We start from the raw sequence: 17,981 nt of genomic DNA, 5'->3' as shown, positions 1-17,981 counted from the left end.
GCTGTTACTGGACTATACCTGGACCAGCCCTTGTCACTTGTCCACTCCTGTGGCAGGTGGTGTGTGTATACATATGTGTGTGTTTGCGTGTGTGGGGAGCTATATTGGCAGCTCCCCAGATCACACTGTTTTTTGAGGGAGGTAAAAGCAGTTACGTCCAAAGAAACAGTTACCTGTAAAAGGAAAAAAAAAGACAAGAGATATTTAGCAGGCAAAACAACTAACATTCACTATAGAGATGAAAAAAAGAATTAAATCCTTTCCCAACTTTGGAAAGGGAGTAGATGCAAAGTAGAATAATAAGGCAAGAAATGCAGGAGGAAAAGGACAAATTAGTAGAGAGGAAATGAAATTAAAAACAATGATCACAATGACAAAAATATTTGAAGATCATCCTAAACATTTGAAAGTTTTAGGTATTGAAGAATAGTTAATAGTAGAGTGTGCTATTAAAAGTAGGATAAACTGAAGTTTGGAAATGTTTGAGGACTAGAGTAATGGATATTGACATAAATAAGTGGTCTCACCGGTTTAAATGTCATCTACTTGTTGGTTTAGGATTGCATTGAGTGGATTTCCTGGAAGACTCAAACCTCAAAGTGGATTTGCAGTGAGAAAGAAAGAAGGAGCAAAGGTGGGAGTTTTGTCTGGGAAGATATGTGGATATGAGAAGGTATGCAGATATGCCTTCAAAGCTTTAAAGAGCTGGAAAGTGCAATGGTGACCTCAGCCAGAATTCCTGTCTGCAAACCAACACAGCCAACCCCAGGCAGCCTGAGCACCAGAGGAAATTTCCAGAGAGGATATAAAACAGCTTCATCTGAATGGAGGCTTGTGCCAATGTCAGGAATCACACAAACAGTACAATACAGGGAAGTGTGGCCTATGTTTGGCACCATAAGGTCCAAAAGTTCATGGATTATTCTTTCCTTTGGAAATAAACAGTTGGAAATCAAATGAGGTAAAAGGAAAATTACTCAGTAAGAACAAAGCATAACTTCTTTAGGGTTACTGATTAAGTAAATGCATACCTAACCTCTGGAGAAGTTAAGACTGTTACAAATACCCACTCCATCTAACCCCCTTAATTGGCATAAGATGCTGATCAGGATCTTGACCTGCCTTCACAGCATAGTAAAACAGCCTGCTTCTAGGCTTATAAAATAGTGCACTAAGATGACAAAAAGTGGGCTTCAATTCTAGCTTTACCACTTGGGTATGGCATAGTAATTTAACGGTCTGAGCCTCAGTTTGCCCATTTGGAAATGGGGACCCTGGGACTAATAACCTAGATCCCTTATTTCTAATCCGGTGTACTTTTTCCTAAATAACAATATTTTCTCTCCAATAGGGTAGCTGTACAAACTGAATAAAAGAATACATGAAAACACTGTATAAAGTGTAGACAGAAAAGATGACTGACATTTATTGAGAATATACTACTATCCAGGCATTTGGGATATAGGAATGACTAATAGAGGACCTGCCCTTGAAGGGTGTGATAAACAGATTGAAGGTCCCCCCAAAGTCCACATCCTAATCCTCCCAATCTGTGAATATGTTACCTTGCCTGGCAAGAGATTTTGTAGGTGTGGTTAAGTTAAGGATCTTAAGCAAGAAGGTTATCATGAATTATCTGGTATGTCTACTGTAATTACAAGGGTCCTTATAAGAGAAAGAGGGAGGCAGTAAAACCCGAGTCAGAGAGAAGGTGATGTGATAATGGAAGCAGAGGTCTGAGTGATTTGAAGAAGGAGCCTTAACTCAAGAAAAGCGGGCAGCCTCTAGAAGCCGGAAAAGGGAAGGAAATGGATTCACCCCTAGAGCCTCCAGAAGGGACACAGTTTTACCAACACCTTGATTTTAGACCCATAAGACCCATATTAAACTTCTGATATCCAGCACTCTGAGATAATACATTTTTGTTGTTTTAAGCCACGAAGTTTGTGGGCATTTATTAAATTTTTTTTAATGTTTATTTATTTTTGAGACAGAGAGTACAAGTGGGGGAGAGACAGAGAGGGAGACACAGAATCCAAGCAGGCTCCAGGCTCTGAACTGTCAGCACAGAGCCCAACACAGGGTTTGAGCTCAAAAACCAAGAGATCATGACCTGAGCTGAAGTCAGACACTCAAACCACTGAGCCACCCAGCGCCCCAAGTTTACGGGGCAGCAACAGTCAACTCATTGAAGTGGCTTACAGGGTATGAGATGAGGAAATCCACAGAGAATTTTAATTTGGTATGATAGAGCTACAACAGGGTGTACACAGTGTCCTGGGGAAGAAGCAATGCCCCTCGCCTAGTCTGGGGTTACGTGGCAGGGCTGCTCAAAGATGGCTTTATGGGGGCAGTGAGCTTGCTCATAAAGGTGCCTTTTCTCTTGCCTGTATTGTCAGTGTACCCTTCTCTGTTGTTTTTCCCTATCAACTTGTCAATATGATCGATCCTAAATCTGTAACTTAAAAAGGTCTGCTGTCTACCCTGGCTTTCTCTTTGACTATGTTTGTATTGTCTCTTTTCCTCTAAAGATCAAGTTCCTTGACAGAGCCGTCTGTCCAGCTGTCCCCACTCCTCACTTCTGTCCCATTCCTCCCAGAGTTGCTCTCTCTAAAGCCCTTGGTGCCCCCTAACTATGAAAGCATTTTCAGATCTTTCTTGACCCTGCTGAAGTCTTCCTCAATCGCAAATGTTTTTTACTTCTGTTTGCAGTAACACCTCTCTTTTCTCTCTCTCCTCCTACAACAGAATGTGTTGGGGGCAGTTACAAATGGGTCAGGGTTGCTGAGCCAGAGAGTATAAGGAGGGAGCAGTGGGTAATGAGGCTGGGGAGGCAGTAGGGCCTTGCATGACTTGGTAAGGTCCTTGTACCTTATTATGTAAGCAATGGGGAGCCATTGAAAGTTTTGAGTAAAAGATAGATAGGGGCAGACTTTATTTTTAGAAAGGTCACTCTGATGACATGTAGAAAACACTCTGAAAGGAGCACTGTCTTGGGAAGCTTGTTAGAAGCTTTCCTCACCTGTAAAAGAAACACAATACATATTGCTGTGTCTCAGGGTCATGTGAGTTGAGTAACGATAGGAAGAAATGCCTTCGAAGACCACACAGGGCTGTACAAATAGTGACTATTTTGTTTTACCAAAATGTGCTCTGTTGCTTCTCAGGAAATACAATATATTCATGATATTTTTCTTGTGTAGAATCAGAACATTAGAGCTGGGAAGTATTTGAGCTGGAAGGAATCTTAGAGATCTTAGATGATGCAATCACCTTATTTATACATTAGAGCCTGGGGTTCCCTTCTCTCACCCCTTCAGAGAAGGGAGAAGTCACTGCAGCTGGAGGAAAGAATCATGTGCAGGGGAACCCCCTGAGCAGAAGTCCACTTTGATTGAAGGATACACCAACTCAACAGGAAGAGAACCAGGGTCATAGACGTCCCCTACTTCTCTCTCCCTTCTCCCTCCAAATTTCTGCTGGGAATCCAAGGATGAGGATACTCATGATGTCATCTGGCAAGGGAAGTGTGGAGAAAAGTGGAGAGTGAATGGGGATGTCCAACACAGAACCCATGCCTGCCTAATTCACCACTATGCCCAGTGCCAAGGGCAGAACCTCTGTCATACAAATAAATGAATAATAAATAAAGTGGATTTGTTTCCTAGTATGTGTCTTATTCCACTTTGTCTCTCCAATTCTCACTACTTTTAAGTGGATGCTATGGAGATTTGCCTAATTCAGGTTAGTCTGAGCACCTTTAAGTATCTGGGCCTTCCAGGAATCTCTTTGCTTAAGGAATGAGAACTGGAAGGGGTAGAGGGCAGTGACATCAGGGACAAAACTAGAAAAATATCTCCACTCCTTAGAGAACAATAGCTGACATTTAACTATTTTGGTGATATACTGGATGGGGAGGGAACTTGCCTGATTGGATACAAAGTCAGGATGCATAAGCTTTGTACTGAGAAGGAGGAAAGGGACTGGCCACCATCACTCTACTGGCACTTCCTCCCAATGGTTAGTTGATGGTAACAACTGGAACAAATGCCTGGGACCCTGATATGAACCCGGGATTTCAAGAATGGCAGAACTGCCTATTTCACTGTGCAATGACAGGAATAAACTTTTATCCTATTTAAGCCACCATTTGTTTCTCGATGAGTGCAGGCTGCATCCAAACTAAGACAGGGAGCTTCAGGGGATGAGGAGACAGAATCCCAGGACTGTACTTTTCAGGTGAGTTTGACAGTTTTTAGAAGAGGGATTCAAGAACAAGGAGTGAGTGAAATAAAATCTGTGACACTGAGAGTCACAGTATGAACCTAAAAGGATGCAAGTTACTATGTATTGCTCTGTGGTCTCTGGATACAGAGGAAGCATTTCCTAGTGAAAGTGGCATGTGCATTCTCCATGGGACAGTATTGGCACCTAGATAACATAGGAGCAGTTGGAGGTATAACCTTGGTGAGCTGGCATCAGGAACCAGGTGGAAATGTAGAAGAATCAGGTGGCAGATGGTGGCATATTTGGAGATGGTTTATTTTGAGTAGGAGGGTGTGGTTTGGATATTCATTGAACATATTTTGGGGAAAAAATATGATATTGTTGATTTTATGACACCACTTGTACTCCAGAATGATGGCCCTGGGAATACCTATTACTTTGTCTACTTATGATAGAAGAGTTTTAGGCCCAAATCAAATTACCATGCTTTGGTTAGAGAAGGCAGGTACAAGGGAGGAAGGAAGAAGCCTGAGTGCCTAGAGAGGGTCAGTGGGGGGACAGACAGTGTCACTAGGAATTCAGTTTGCTCAGTGTCTCAGTCAGATTGGACCAGCTCTCAGGGGCCTAATCAAGATAACAGAACTCTCAAGGGGCACCTGGGTGGCTCAGTTGGTTAAGCATCAGGCCTCACCTCAGACTTCGCCTCAGACTTTGCCTCAGATCTTGTGGCTTGTGTGTTCGAGCCCCATGTCAGCTCCGTGCTGACAGCTCAGAGCCTAGAGCTTGCTTGGATTCTGTGTCTCCCTCTCTCTCTGACCCTCCCCTTCTCACGCTCTGTCTCTCTCTCTCTCAAAAATAAATAAACATTAAAGATAACAGAATTCTCAGAGGTGGATATGTAAATCGGAATTTTAATTATTCATTTATAAAGTAACCATTTCTTTCCAATTTCTGGATTTTATAGAACTATCATCTATGCCCCCTGTTCCTGGTAGTACAAAAGAAGCTGAATTATTATATTGCTGTAATTTTTTAATGTTAATGATAATTAGATTGAGCCATGGATTGATTACCATTTTGGGGGAAAACAGCCGTATTTTGAACAACCAGTACCACATTAAATATGCACATAAGAAGACACTTACAAATGTCATAAAAGTGTGGAAATACATACATCACCTGTTAGAAATGACAAAATACTGTAATGATCCAGAGCTTCCTTACGAATAGAGGTTCAGAGGAAAGCAGGCAGACATATAAACTCAAAGGTGGTTCCCAAATCAAAGGAGCTGTAGTGGCATTTGGAAAGGGGAAGGAAAGGCCTGCCCTCCTGAGACAGCAGGTAAGACTTTCCAGGAAGAGGTAGGATGCCTACTATTGAAAGAACATATTCAATTTATAATTATTTAGATTCAATTCTAGTCATATATATATATATATATATATATATATATAAAATTTAGTTTTAATTGCAAATTACCCTAAAAGAGAGTGAAGTTTTAATATTTAAAAAATAAGAAATATTTATTAATTCAATAAATATTTGAGTACCTGTCACATGCCAGGCATCATGATAGATACTGAGGACACCATGATAAACTAGACAGCCTCTTCCTGCATGGAACTGACAGCCAAGTGGTAAAAAGTGAGATACTCTATTCCAGGCCCTGGGGCAGCTCAAAGAACAGTGACACCACCGTGTCAAAGAATATTCTAGTGGCCCTGTCAGTTTCTCCACTCAGAACAATGTGGGACTAACACTGACAAGGTCTCACTGTGGCCTTCCTCTTTCTAGGCTCCCCATGCACCATTTTGTGTCTATACATTCTCTCTCTTTAAAACAAATAAAAATAATAGCATTGATTAGACTTCAGGTTTTTTCTTTTCTTCTGTGAATGTAGTCATTCACTTTCTTGTTCCTGATCTTTTGCCTGCAGAACATAATGTTTTACAAAGTGTTTTTTAGAGATAACAGATCATACCCATTAAAAATTAATTTATTGCTGTAACCTTCAGAGAGAAGCCTTATTTCCAAGCTCTAGTGGACATCTCAATGTCACCTCAACCTTGAGGATAGAACATGCCAATCACCGTCAACTACCACATTTATTGAGCACTTTGAATGTAGCCAGTACTGGGCTAGACATACAAGGTGCAAAGATCAAAAGGATATGGTTCTTGGTTTCCAACAACTTAAAGCTAAGGTGCATATGCCTAAAATGATAACTAGTCTAATGAGCTTATGCCAAATCAGGGCCATAGACAGGAAGCACTGAAGTTCTGTGGAGGAAACTTGTGGGTTGCCAAGATTTCAGTAAAGATAAGCTACTGTTTCTTCTCATTTAACTCCTTAAAGTTATTTCCATCACCTATAAGTTAAAAACCTATCCAATCTTACCTATTTGGATCAAGCCTATCCTTACAGCTTCACCTTCAAGTTTTTGCTACTATCCAATGAATTCTTTAGTTTGGGTTTTAGTTTGAGCCAAGCTGGCTCTCAGTGAAGTAAAAGATCAATTCTTGAATACACTGTGCTAGGCACAAAGTGAGCATATTGTAACATAAGGCACCTCTTCCTTCTGGGGGGTTTACAGTCTAATTGAAGGTGATGAGATGGGAACCCTGAAGTTAAGATACAGAATAGTATAAAGTCTAGACTAAAATACTAAACCATGGAATGCAATTGGGGGAACTCTCCTGACCTTATTATTGGGAGGTAGGTTTTCACTTTTCTGGCAAAAGCAAATGTTTTCCATGACCAGTGGCATGAAAGACAGTTCACTAGTCCAATGGGACTCTGAATAAAGTGAGTCTGGGCAGGGGAAGGGTTGGTTTAGTCAATTTTCCTGATGGGTGATGGCAGCTGAGAACTAGGAAGTAGTTGCCCAGGACCCAGGCCATCCTGGGGAGAGGCTGCTCTCCTGTGGCTCAAACAACGCAGGCCATGCCTTGTGAGCCCTTCATGTTACATACTTAGAGCTCAGGTGTGCTCTCCGCTCAAGTTGGTCAGGCAGTCAGGGGCTGAAATGAAAGGAAGTGAAAGCAAAATTACCACTTATGGTGGGTATACTATGTTCTAGACACAGTACAATATATGGTTAATATTTTACTTACAATATCTCATCTTACTTTTACAAGAGATGATACATATTGCCATTCTCTTTTTATAGGTCAGAAAAGTGAAGATCATGGAGTTTGAGTGACTTGTCCCAGGTCAAATGCCTAGTCACTAGCACGGTTGAGATTCAAACACTGACGTCACTTATCTTACTCCTAAGCCTGTGCTCTTCTTAGGCCTTCCTCAGAGTGGATGCTGAGGGGACAAGGGCCTCCCAGGAAGCAATTGCATAGGCCACGCCCCCTCAGCAGGGTAGCCATCTTGCCTTCTGCAGTGCAGAAAAGAGAAGGGAAACATGTTTCTGAATGCTTCCCTGTGGCCTGTCCTGTGTTTTTTAGCTACAAGTTTCTGCTGGCAGAAAGTATAACCCACGTGTACTGTATTTGCAATGAGAAATTATTAGTTTAACTCCAGTGAAGGCAGTGAGGCAACAGAATACAACATCCCCTTCTATATTGTATGCATGCAATAAACAGTGAGCAGAAAAGAAAAAAAATAATCTCAACATGTTCAGATGATGAAACAGCTGGAGTTCATCAAGGCATTCCAAGACAAAACCCACAAAACTGCAAAAATTCTGTTTAATCCTCACTGTCACCTCTTGGCCCCTGCCAGTAACTCATGAAAAATAATGACATGAAAGATATTTCTTGTTTAGAGTTTTTCTCACTTTTTACCAACACTCCCCAGTGAAGACTTTTCCTGCCCTTCCTGATGCAGGGTGGAGGCAGAGATGTGCAGTAAAATAAACACAGATAAAGGAATTAGGAGGCCTGGATTCTAGTCCTAGCTTGCTTGCAACAGTTATATAATTTTAGGAAAATAACTATTGATTCTCTGACCTCCATTACCTCATTGTCCAATGGGAGAATTTTTCTATTAGAACCAGCACCAATATTCAATGGTGTAGAAACTGAAACGGAGTTTAGGTGACCTCATCCAATAAGAAAGATGCCCAGATAGAAGGGATTTGAACATAGCTGAATGGTTTGCACAGGAAACAAAACAGGAGACAGTGGTAAAGTCATTTCTTTCCTTGCCAAGGGCACACCCAAGAATTATTTTGCTGATTGCTCCCTACCCTTTGCACAGTTTGAGACCAGTTACTAAGTTATTAAGGAATAAAGCTAAAAGGATGTGGGAAGAGGAGATGACAAGGAAATCTCTTACTCTGGATGTTTAATAGAGATTAAAAAAAAACAAAACAAGCAATTAAGGTAGAACTTCAATAAGATAAGAGAATATGAATAGACATTTCTCAAAAAAAGATATATAAATGGGTAACAAACCCATGAAAAATGGTCAACATCATTACTCATTAGGGATATGCAAATCAAAACCACAATGAATTACTATTCCACACCCACTTGGATGGGTATAAAAAGTGGAAAATAGCAAATGTTGGTGGAGAGAAGGATACACTGGCATCTTCCTTCATACATTGCTGATGGGAATCACTGTGAAAAACAGTTTGGCAATTTTTCAGAAAGAATTATCATATGACCCTGCAATTCCACTTCTAGGTATATATCCATAGAACAAAAAACAGATACTCAAACAAATACTTGTACATGAATGTTCATAACACCACTATTCATAATAGCTAAAAAGTAGAAACAAACCAAATGTTCATAAATGAGTGAATGGCTGGACAAATTGTGGTTTATACCTACAATGAAATATTATTCAGCCACAGAAAGAATGAAGTGTTGATATTATGCTACAATGAGGAAGAACCTCAAAAACATTATGCAAAGTAGAAGTTGCAAAGAAAAGGTTACATACTGTATGCTTCCATTTATGTGAAATATCCAGAAAAAGTAAATACATAGAAACAGAAAACAGATTGGTAGTTTCCAGGGGCTGGAGGGAGGGAGGATTGGGGAGTAACGGCTTAAAAGATACAAGGCTTTATTTGGGGACAATAAAAACGTTTTGGAAATAAGTAGGGGTGGTGTCTATACAACATTGTGAATGTACTAAATGCTGCTGAACTGTTCACTTAAAAATGATAAATTTTATGTTATATGAATTTCACCTCTCCCCTCCCCCAAAAAACAGGTAAGAAATGAACATGTCTTCAAACAGGGAGTTCTTTAGTATAGCAAGCCTGCTTTGATATCATCTCACATGCTTTAAAATCCCTTCGATGGTAGAATTTCAGGAACTCAAAAGATGTTGAAACTCTTAAACTGAAAGCACCACTCCATATATCTGAGATAATCTCAGAATATATCAGGGACGTGCTGATTCCTTGACAGGTACATACCCACTCATCATATACATCTATCATTTTCAACACTATTTTTGTAACCAAGCCTGCAGCTCTTCAATTCTATCACTCCCTGTGGTGTGTCTTCAGTTCCCTTTCATTTCTTCATCCTTCTTTTTCCTTCAGGGTTACATTTTTTGTTTGGTTTGGTTTGTATTTTCCTTCTGTGGAAAGTTGTGGTTTGTATGATGACTGGAGCAAAAAACAAAACAAAACAAAACAAAACAAAACCCACCAAATCAACCAACCAAACAAAAACACCTCTGATGGTGAGCCAGAAAATAGCTTGGGTGGAGAGGCCTGAGTAAAAGGAAGGGAATTGGAGTTGGAAAGCACGTGGAACAGTGTCCAACACTTGACATTGAAGAAGGCCATAGCTCAGGTGGTCCTATGCCTATAAAACTCTGCTAAGCACCACCTATTCTGATTTACTTAGTCTAAGAGCTCTTTATTTCTATTAAATCCCACAGTGAATTTTCAACGTGACTGAAAAATCCAGTACAGAGATCTTGGTACACAAGCCGGAACTGGACCATTCTCGGCTTGGGCACAGTCTGTCCAAAGTGTAGCCAGCTTGCTCACACACTCTGTTCACCCCCTCACTCTGACCTCTTAGTGTGTCTGGACTGTAGAGACACTTTCTTTTGTGGAGTTTTCAGTGACCACATCAACTGATCTCCAGCAGTGTGCAGTGTTTAGAAATGTTTTTCTCTCTCAAGTCAAGTTTCCATTTTCTTGTTAAGTGCAATAAACCAGCCCAGAAATTGCTTCCATCAAGCTCTGTGTTTGATTCTCTGGGGTTTCAGTGCAGTACATTGTGTTGCTTATGACATCATCGTCTCCATGGCAACACCCCAATGAGACTTTTCATGGTCAAAAGAAAAATAAATGCAAAGAAATTTCTGTTCAATTTTAATAGCCTTGGTTATTCATTATTGAGAGCAAAGGGAGTAGGAAGAATTGTATTGTATTACTTGAGGCTAACCACAGACATCTGAAGCCAAATATTTAAGACTCCCAATCAGCAATCTCCATTCTTCCCCATTTGTTCCTTATCCTCTCCTTAAAGTGCATGATAATGGAACTCTTCTGGGGCTCACTTGGATAGGTATTCTGGGTACCAAGAAGTGAAAAAGAACCTGACTGAGAACATGAAAGAGGCCCCAGATGGCAAGAGCCCTGGATTAGGATCCCTGCCCCATCATGGTAAACTGGTTCTTGACTGTGTCATCTGTAGCTAGTCAGTCAAATTCTCTGTGCCAGTTTCCTAAAGTGCTGAAAGGAAGGAAGTGCAAGGCAGAGTGTACATTGTGAGGATAAAATATATGATTTCTTAATATCTCAAGACTATGCATTTTTAGAAACCAACTAGCAAAACATATAATAGAGTTATGTCTCATAATCAGTTGTGCAATATATTTCAATTATGATGGTTGCTAGACTCATAATGCTTCTAAGAAAATATGCCTCCTGCTAAAGAGGGAACATAGGTAGCCATATTTAATGCTCTGTCACCCTGCCCCTGCCATTAGCTACATGTAAAAATTCTATAATCCAGCCTGATCAGAAGAGGAGATAGACAAATCAGATTCTCTTTATCTGGAATTTTCCTTGGAAAATTGTTAGAGTCAGGATCCAAAACTGAGAGTATAGGTAGAGAATAGTCATGAGGTGGGGTCAGAGCCAAAGGAGACTGTGGGGGTTGCAAGCAGCAGAGGAAGAATCAGGATAATGGTAAAGTCAATTTTATAAGGCAGCACATACTGAGTTCAGTAAAAACTACAGGGAAAGGATGAAAAGGTTAACTTGGTAGCAAGAGGAAAATAGTGTATGTTGCAGAGGGAAATGGAAACCAGGAGATACCACTTACCCAGCAAAACTTAGCTGGGTGCCTATTGTGCAATGCTGGGCATTGGAATCCACTAGCAACCCAGACACAGTTCTGTCTTCATGGAGCCAACAACTGAACAATTATTTTTAAAAAAAGATGCCCTAAGTACTCTGACAGAGAATAAATGGGGGTACAGTAGGAGCACTAAGTTTGTCTGGGCAGTTCAAGAAAGATTTCCTAGGGGTTCCTGGGTAGCTCAGTCAGTTAAGCATCTGACTCTTGATTTCAGCTCAGGTCATGATCCCAGGGTCTTGGGGTCAAGTCCTGAGTTGGGCTCCACACTGAGTGTAGAGCCTGCTTAAAATCCTCTCTCTCTTCCTCTACCCCTCCCTTGCATGGGCATGCACATGCACTCCCTCTCTCTCCCTCTCTCTCTGTCTCTCAAAAACAAAACAAAGCAAAAATGGAAACTTGCAATTTAAAATCAAGTGTGGCCTATGGACAAGTAGGGGTAATTCTGATGAGAAAACAGAGATAGTGAAAGAATATTTCAAACTACTGAGAAAATATACGAAAAGACTTGGTAGTGAGATGTCAGCAGTTTTCTAGAATGAAGACACACGTATTTCTCTAATTAACTGCATTCTCTTAATCTTTGCTTTGAGCAAAACTTTGTTCCTCTTGACCTATAGGGTGTAACTAAAGCAAATGGCTACAAGACTTAAAGCTCACATGAAGCTGAGGTGTATGGGGACATAGAAGACATGGTCCTGCTTTTAAGAAGCTTAGGGTATAAATTGCAAATGGGCCATCAGAAATAAATCAAGTAAGCAAACTGGTAATGACATGTGCTACATTCTAAATACCAAGTTATAAGTACAGCTAGCAAATGGTATATGAATTCAAAGGTGGCAAATCATAATTTTTAGATTATTAAATACAAACTTCTCTTAAAAACAGATATTTTCTTTGTAGTTACCATGGGATTTACATAAAACATTTGCAACAGTCTATTTTAAGCTGATAACTTCAATTGCACATAATAATGCTCCGCTTTTACTTCTCCCCACTCTCTGTGTTATTAATGTCACAATTGACATCTTTTCATACTGTGTATGCATTTAGCATATTTTAATACTTACAGTTATTTTAAATAATTTTCTACTAGCTTTTATAGTAGAATTAAAAGTGATTTTCACACCACCATAACAGTATTAACAGTATTGTATAATTGTGTATATATTTACATTTACCAGTGAGTTTAATGCTTTCATATGCTTCATGATTCTGTTCAGCATCCTTTTATTTCAAGTTGGAGAACTCTTAACGTTTCTTCTGAGACAGTTCTAGTGGTGATGAACTCCCTCAGCTTTTGTTTGCCTGGGAAAGTCTTTATATATCTTTAATTTTTGAAGGAGAGTTTTGCTGGGTATAGTACTATTGGTGTAAGGTTTTTATTTGTTTTGTTTTTGTTTTTTTTCTGTCAGAACTTTAAATATATTATACAACTTCCTTCTGGCCTGTAAGGTTTCTGCTGAGGAATGTGCTGGTAGTCTTATGGGAGTTCTGAAAAGGAAATTAATAAAAAATCCCATTTCTAATAGCATAAAACTACTTAGGAAAAAATTTAACCAAGAAGATTAAAGACTTGTACGCTGAAAACTATAAAACAATGATGAATGAGATTTTAAAATATGCAAATGAGAAAACATCCTGTGTTTATGGTTTTATGATTTAATGTTGTTAAAATGTCCAAACTACTCAAAACAATTCACAGATTCAATGCAATTCCTATCAAATCCCAAGGACATGTTTTATGGAGATAGGAAAAAAAAAACTTACAATTTGTATGGAACCAGAAAGGACCCTGAATAGCCAAAACAACCTTAAGAAAGAACAGGACTAGAGGCATCACACTTTTTGACTTCAAAATATATTACATAACAACAATAATTAAAACCATATGGTACTAGCATAAAGATAGACATATAGACCAATAGAATGAAATAGAGAACCCAGAAATAAACCCATGCATATATGATTAACTGAAATTCAACAGGGTGCTATGAATATACAATAGAGGAAGGACAGTCTCTTCAACAAATGGTGTTGAGAAAACTGCAAAAGAATGAAATTGGACCCTCATGTTATACCATATGCAAAAATTGACTCAAAATGGATTGAACACCTAAACTTAAGACCTGAAACTATGAAATGCCTAGATAAAAACATAAGGGTTGCTGAGGATGTGGAGAAACCAGATCCTGTGCACTGTTGTTGGAAGGTAAAATGGTGCAGCCACTGTGGAAAATAGTATGGAGGTTCCTTGAGAAATTAAAACTAGGTGGCTCAGTGGGTTAAGCATCTGACTCTTGGTTTTGGCTCAGGTCATGATCTCACAGTGCTGAGAATAAGTCCTGCATCGGGCTCTACACTGGGGGTGGAGACTGCTTGGGATTCTCTCTCCCTTTTCCTCTGCCCTTCTCTCTCTCTCTCTCTCTCTCTCTCTCTCTCTTCTGGGCATTTATCCAGAAGAGTTGAAATTAGAATCTTGAAGGAATATTTGCCCTCCCATGTTCACCGAAGCATCATTCATAATAGCCAATATGTGGAAATAACCTAAGTGTCCATCAGTGGACTTAAAAATGTGGTACATATATACACTGGAATATTAGTCAGCCTTGAAAGAGAAGGAAATCCTGCTATATGTGACAACATGAATGTACCTGGAGAAAGTTATGCTAAGTGAAACAAGGCAGTCACAGAAGTGTGAGTATTGCATAATTCCACTTATGTGATGTGAGATCTCTAAAATAGGCAGACTTAAAGAAGCAGAGAGTAGAATGGTGGTTGCCAGGGACTGAGTGGAGGGGACAATATGTAGTGGCTATTCAACTGGCATATAGTTTCAATTGTCCAAGATGAATAAATTCTAGAGATCTGTTGTGAAACATTATGTCTATAGTTAACAACACTGTATTGTACATTTAAATTTTGTTGAGGATAGATTTCATGTTGGACCCTCTTAGTACAATAAAACAAAAACAAACAAAGAAACTTTGGCATGTGTCAAAGTTTCATTTAAGTAATTAATGGAGGGATCATCAGAATGACAAAGCTAGTTCAATGAGGGTATGAGAAACTCAAACTTACATAGTGGAAAAAAAGAATAGTGAGATAAGGTTACTAAAGTTAGGTGAAAAACATCTGTTTGGCTAATCAATTGTTAGCCAAAGTGACATTTGTCAAGAGGCTCACATGAGTCTCAGATGGGTCTTCATATGACATTAAAAAATCACACAATCATCTTTTTGCCTTATTTTCAAGTTCTGGATACATTTTCCTCAACATTGCCTCTGCCATCAGGAATAGACTGAAAGTTATTCTTCTAATGCATGCACACACATGTCCTCACACACGCAAAAAAGCTGATTTCATATTTTTGTGCTAAGATTAATTGTACTTGTTGCATAGTTAACTGCCTTCTGTAGTTTTTTAAGGTAATTGAAATTAGACATAGACTTAATATATAGCATACATGCAAAGCCATGACTCATACCTTAATGGCACAATAATTTATAATACTATACCAACTCAGTGGGAGTTATTACATATAGTCTCAGAAACTATGTCTTCACACTGTGTAAATTCTGTTCTACTTGGCCTGATTCACTTAAATAAGTGAAGCAAGAAGTGTTGTATCATAGTCTTTTTGTTGACTTGTCAGGAAAACTAGAGAGAAGCTCACCTAATTAATTTTTGTCTGGAAGTTATCTAGAGCATAGAGTTAGTTTCAGCAGCCATTATTATTTCAGAGATTTTTTTTTCTACCACTTTTATTAGCCTATCTATTCAAAGGCTAAGAAACTGAAACTAAGAAATTAATCTTCATCAGGTTTTACCTGCAGTACCTATAATTGCAAATGAGTTCCTCCTGCTTCAGGCTTTCCCCAGTTCAACGAGACTCCTGGTCTACCAGGAAGAGGTCGTCTTTACTACCAGCTGCAAGCCTTAGATGTCCTAAGAGGGCTTCAGAGATATTGATTCCACATAGGAAGTACAACTCTTGCTCCTTAATGGTGGGCCCTTTCATGCATGATTAAGTGGAATTTATTCTTCAACATGACATCACCAGCATGGCTTTGGTTGCACAATAGATCTGTCCACTATATCCTTGCATAAGGACTGATTCTTAAAAATTGTGCATAAATAATCACAACGCCATTAAAGGTGAAGAGTCTCCGTTCCAGTAATTGTAATAATAGCTGTTAACTATCCTAAGTATTTTGTAAACAAGGCAATCACTATCTTATATATTTTCTATAGAATCATCATAGATTATGCCAGAGATAACATCTGTAAGTATAGTTTACATATTTATATGTGAATTATAATTAGAAATAGTACAATCTGAACTTAGTAGGGTCTTATTTTTTTCTTTTCAAAGGTCACTTGTGATCTTTATAAGCATAACTAAACATAAAAACATTCTTTTGGATTCTGATAATCAGATGCATCATCATCCTTCAGTTCCCTTGATGACTCGTTAGTTTACAACCTATATTGGAATTTCCCAGAGAATACTTTTGCTTAATTTTGAAGGATAATTGGGAATAAAGTACATTCAAAAAGTGTTTCCTTTTAGTTTTTGCAAGTATAGCCTATTAAACTGAGCATTTGTGACAGAAAAAGAAGCAAGGAAAAGGGAAATCTTGTAAGTCCATCACAAAACAGAACCTTAAAAATACTACCAACAACATTTTTAAGTTCATTTATTTATGCTGAGAGAGAGAGAAAGAGAGATTGAGAGGGAGAGGCAGAGAAAGAGGGAAACAGAGAATCCCAAGCAGGCTCTGCATTGTCAGCACAGAGCCCAATGTGGGGCTCTATCCCACGAACCATGAGATCATGACCAGAGGCAAAATTAGGAGTCAAGTGCTCAACTAACTGAGCAGCCCAGGTGCCCCTTAGAGAAGACATACCAAAAACATTTTAAAACAAATAACCACACACAGGATTTCCTCATTGATTTTATTCAGTCCTAAGTAACTTATTCACATTCTGCTGCATCTTGGGTCACCTACTGTCTACTTTCATAGAATTGTCCCCTTCTGAATTAAAATAGTCCTGGAAATTCTGAATCAAGCTTCCACTAAGGTTTGATAAGTGCTGCTCATGGGGCTAAGGTCAGCTCATCCTGGAAAGACCACATTTATGAGTCTTTTCCTTGCAGCATTGGTGGCTACAAGTGCTTGTTCTCATTCTCTCCTCCAAAACTCTAAGGTTATCCTTCTTTGCTATTTCTCCTCCAAGTCCTACTCTTGGCCTATAGCTAAAAGCGAAGGGCTCAATGCAAGCTGATAGGAGAAGAAACCACCCATTAATGACAAAAATGCAAATATGGGGTGACATTTCTGAAGAAGGGAAACAGGAAATCTTGGGAAAACAGTGAGTAAGCTGTGTCAATCAAGAAAGATAACAGAGTCCTAAATAATAAAAAGATAAAGACTCTAAGGAATAACAAAAGTACTGAAGCCTCAAGTATGAAATGGGTTGGGAGAATTACTGGTTAAGAAAGTGGAAAGTCAAAGAAAAAGAAAGAAAGTAATGACATTGGGGCCATTGTACTTATAGTTTGTGAAAACAATTTTGGATTCGTTGGAAAAATAATTATAAATATATTAGCCAAGGAAGACTGAGAGGTAACCTTACTTAGTGGTAACCTATGAGCATTACAGAGATTAAAAATATTTCGAAAGGGAGCCGTTCAACAGCAGGCAGACAGGAGTATTTCTATTGATTGTAGTTCTTTTGAACAATCTCAAAGAGTGGTTTATTCACTATGTTAGTGTCAACTTGAAAATTACTCTGAAAAAGGAAGGGGAAAAGCCATGGTTAAAAAATTACTGTTAAATAAAGCCACATGGACTGCTCATTCATTTTAAGGAAACTCATTTGTTCCCAAAGGAGCTTTGAGAGCCATTTTAAAAATATTTTCTCTATCCACTGTCCATTTGGCTGTCTAACTGTGACCAGAAGTCTGGGTAAATATCTAATTATTATTTTTCTAAGTGAAAATCAATGGACTTAGTGCCAGTTTTAGTTTTCTAAAATGAGAACAAATTTAGAAGAAAGTTAAATGTGAAAGACACATTCGTCTTTTTCCAAGATAATGCTTAATGGGTCCCTCAGTTCTATGTCCAGAAAAAAGAATGAACCCCATCTCCTGTCTTTTCTTTTTGTAGAAACTCCTCTAAGGCAGGTAACCTAGCACCTGTTTGTGCCCATCTGTTTTTATGTTGGTACCTTTGTTCTTCTTTTAGAGGTCCTCATTTCACTCTGGGGTCCTTCTAAATGCCACTTAACTGCCAAGATCTAACTCCAATTGTACTTCCTCTGTGAAGGCAATTCTGTATCTGTCTTTTATGTATCTATCTTCCTTTTACAGTCCAAACACAGTGTTCAAGGATGTTCCATGGTCCCCTGCATTTCTGAGTAAAATGATACTTTTAGGTAATATAAAAAGTCAGAAA

This window comes from Panthera uncia, chromosome D1 (genome assembly GCF_023721935.1).
Source record: "Panthera uncia isolate 11264 chromosome D1, Puncia_PCG_1.0, whole genome shotgun sequence".
Classification (NCBI taxonomy): domain Eukaryota; kingdom Metazoa; phylum Chordata; class Mammalia; order Carnivora; family Felidae; genus Panthera; species Panthera uncia.
The sequence above is the reverse complement of the archived record's forward strand: the minus strand, read 5'-3'. Positions refer to the sequence as shown.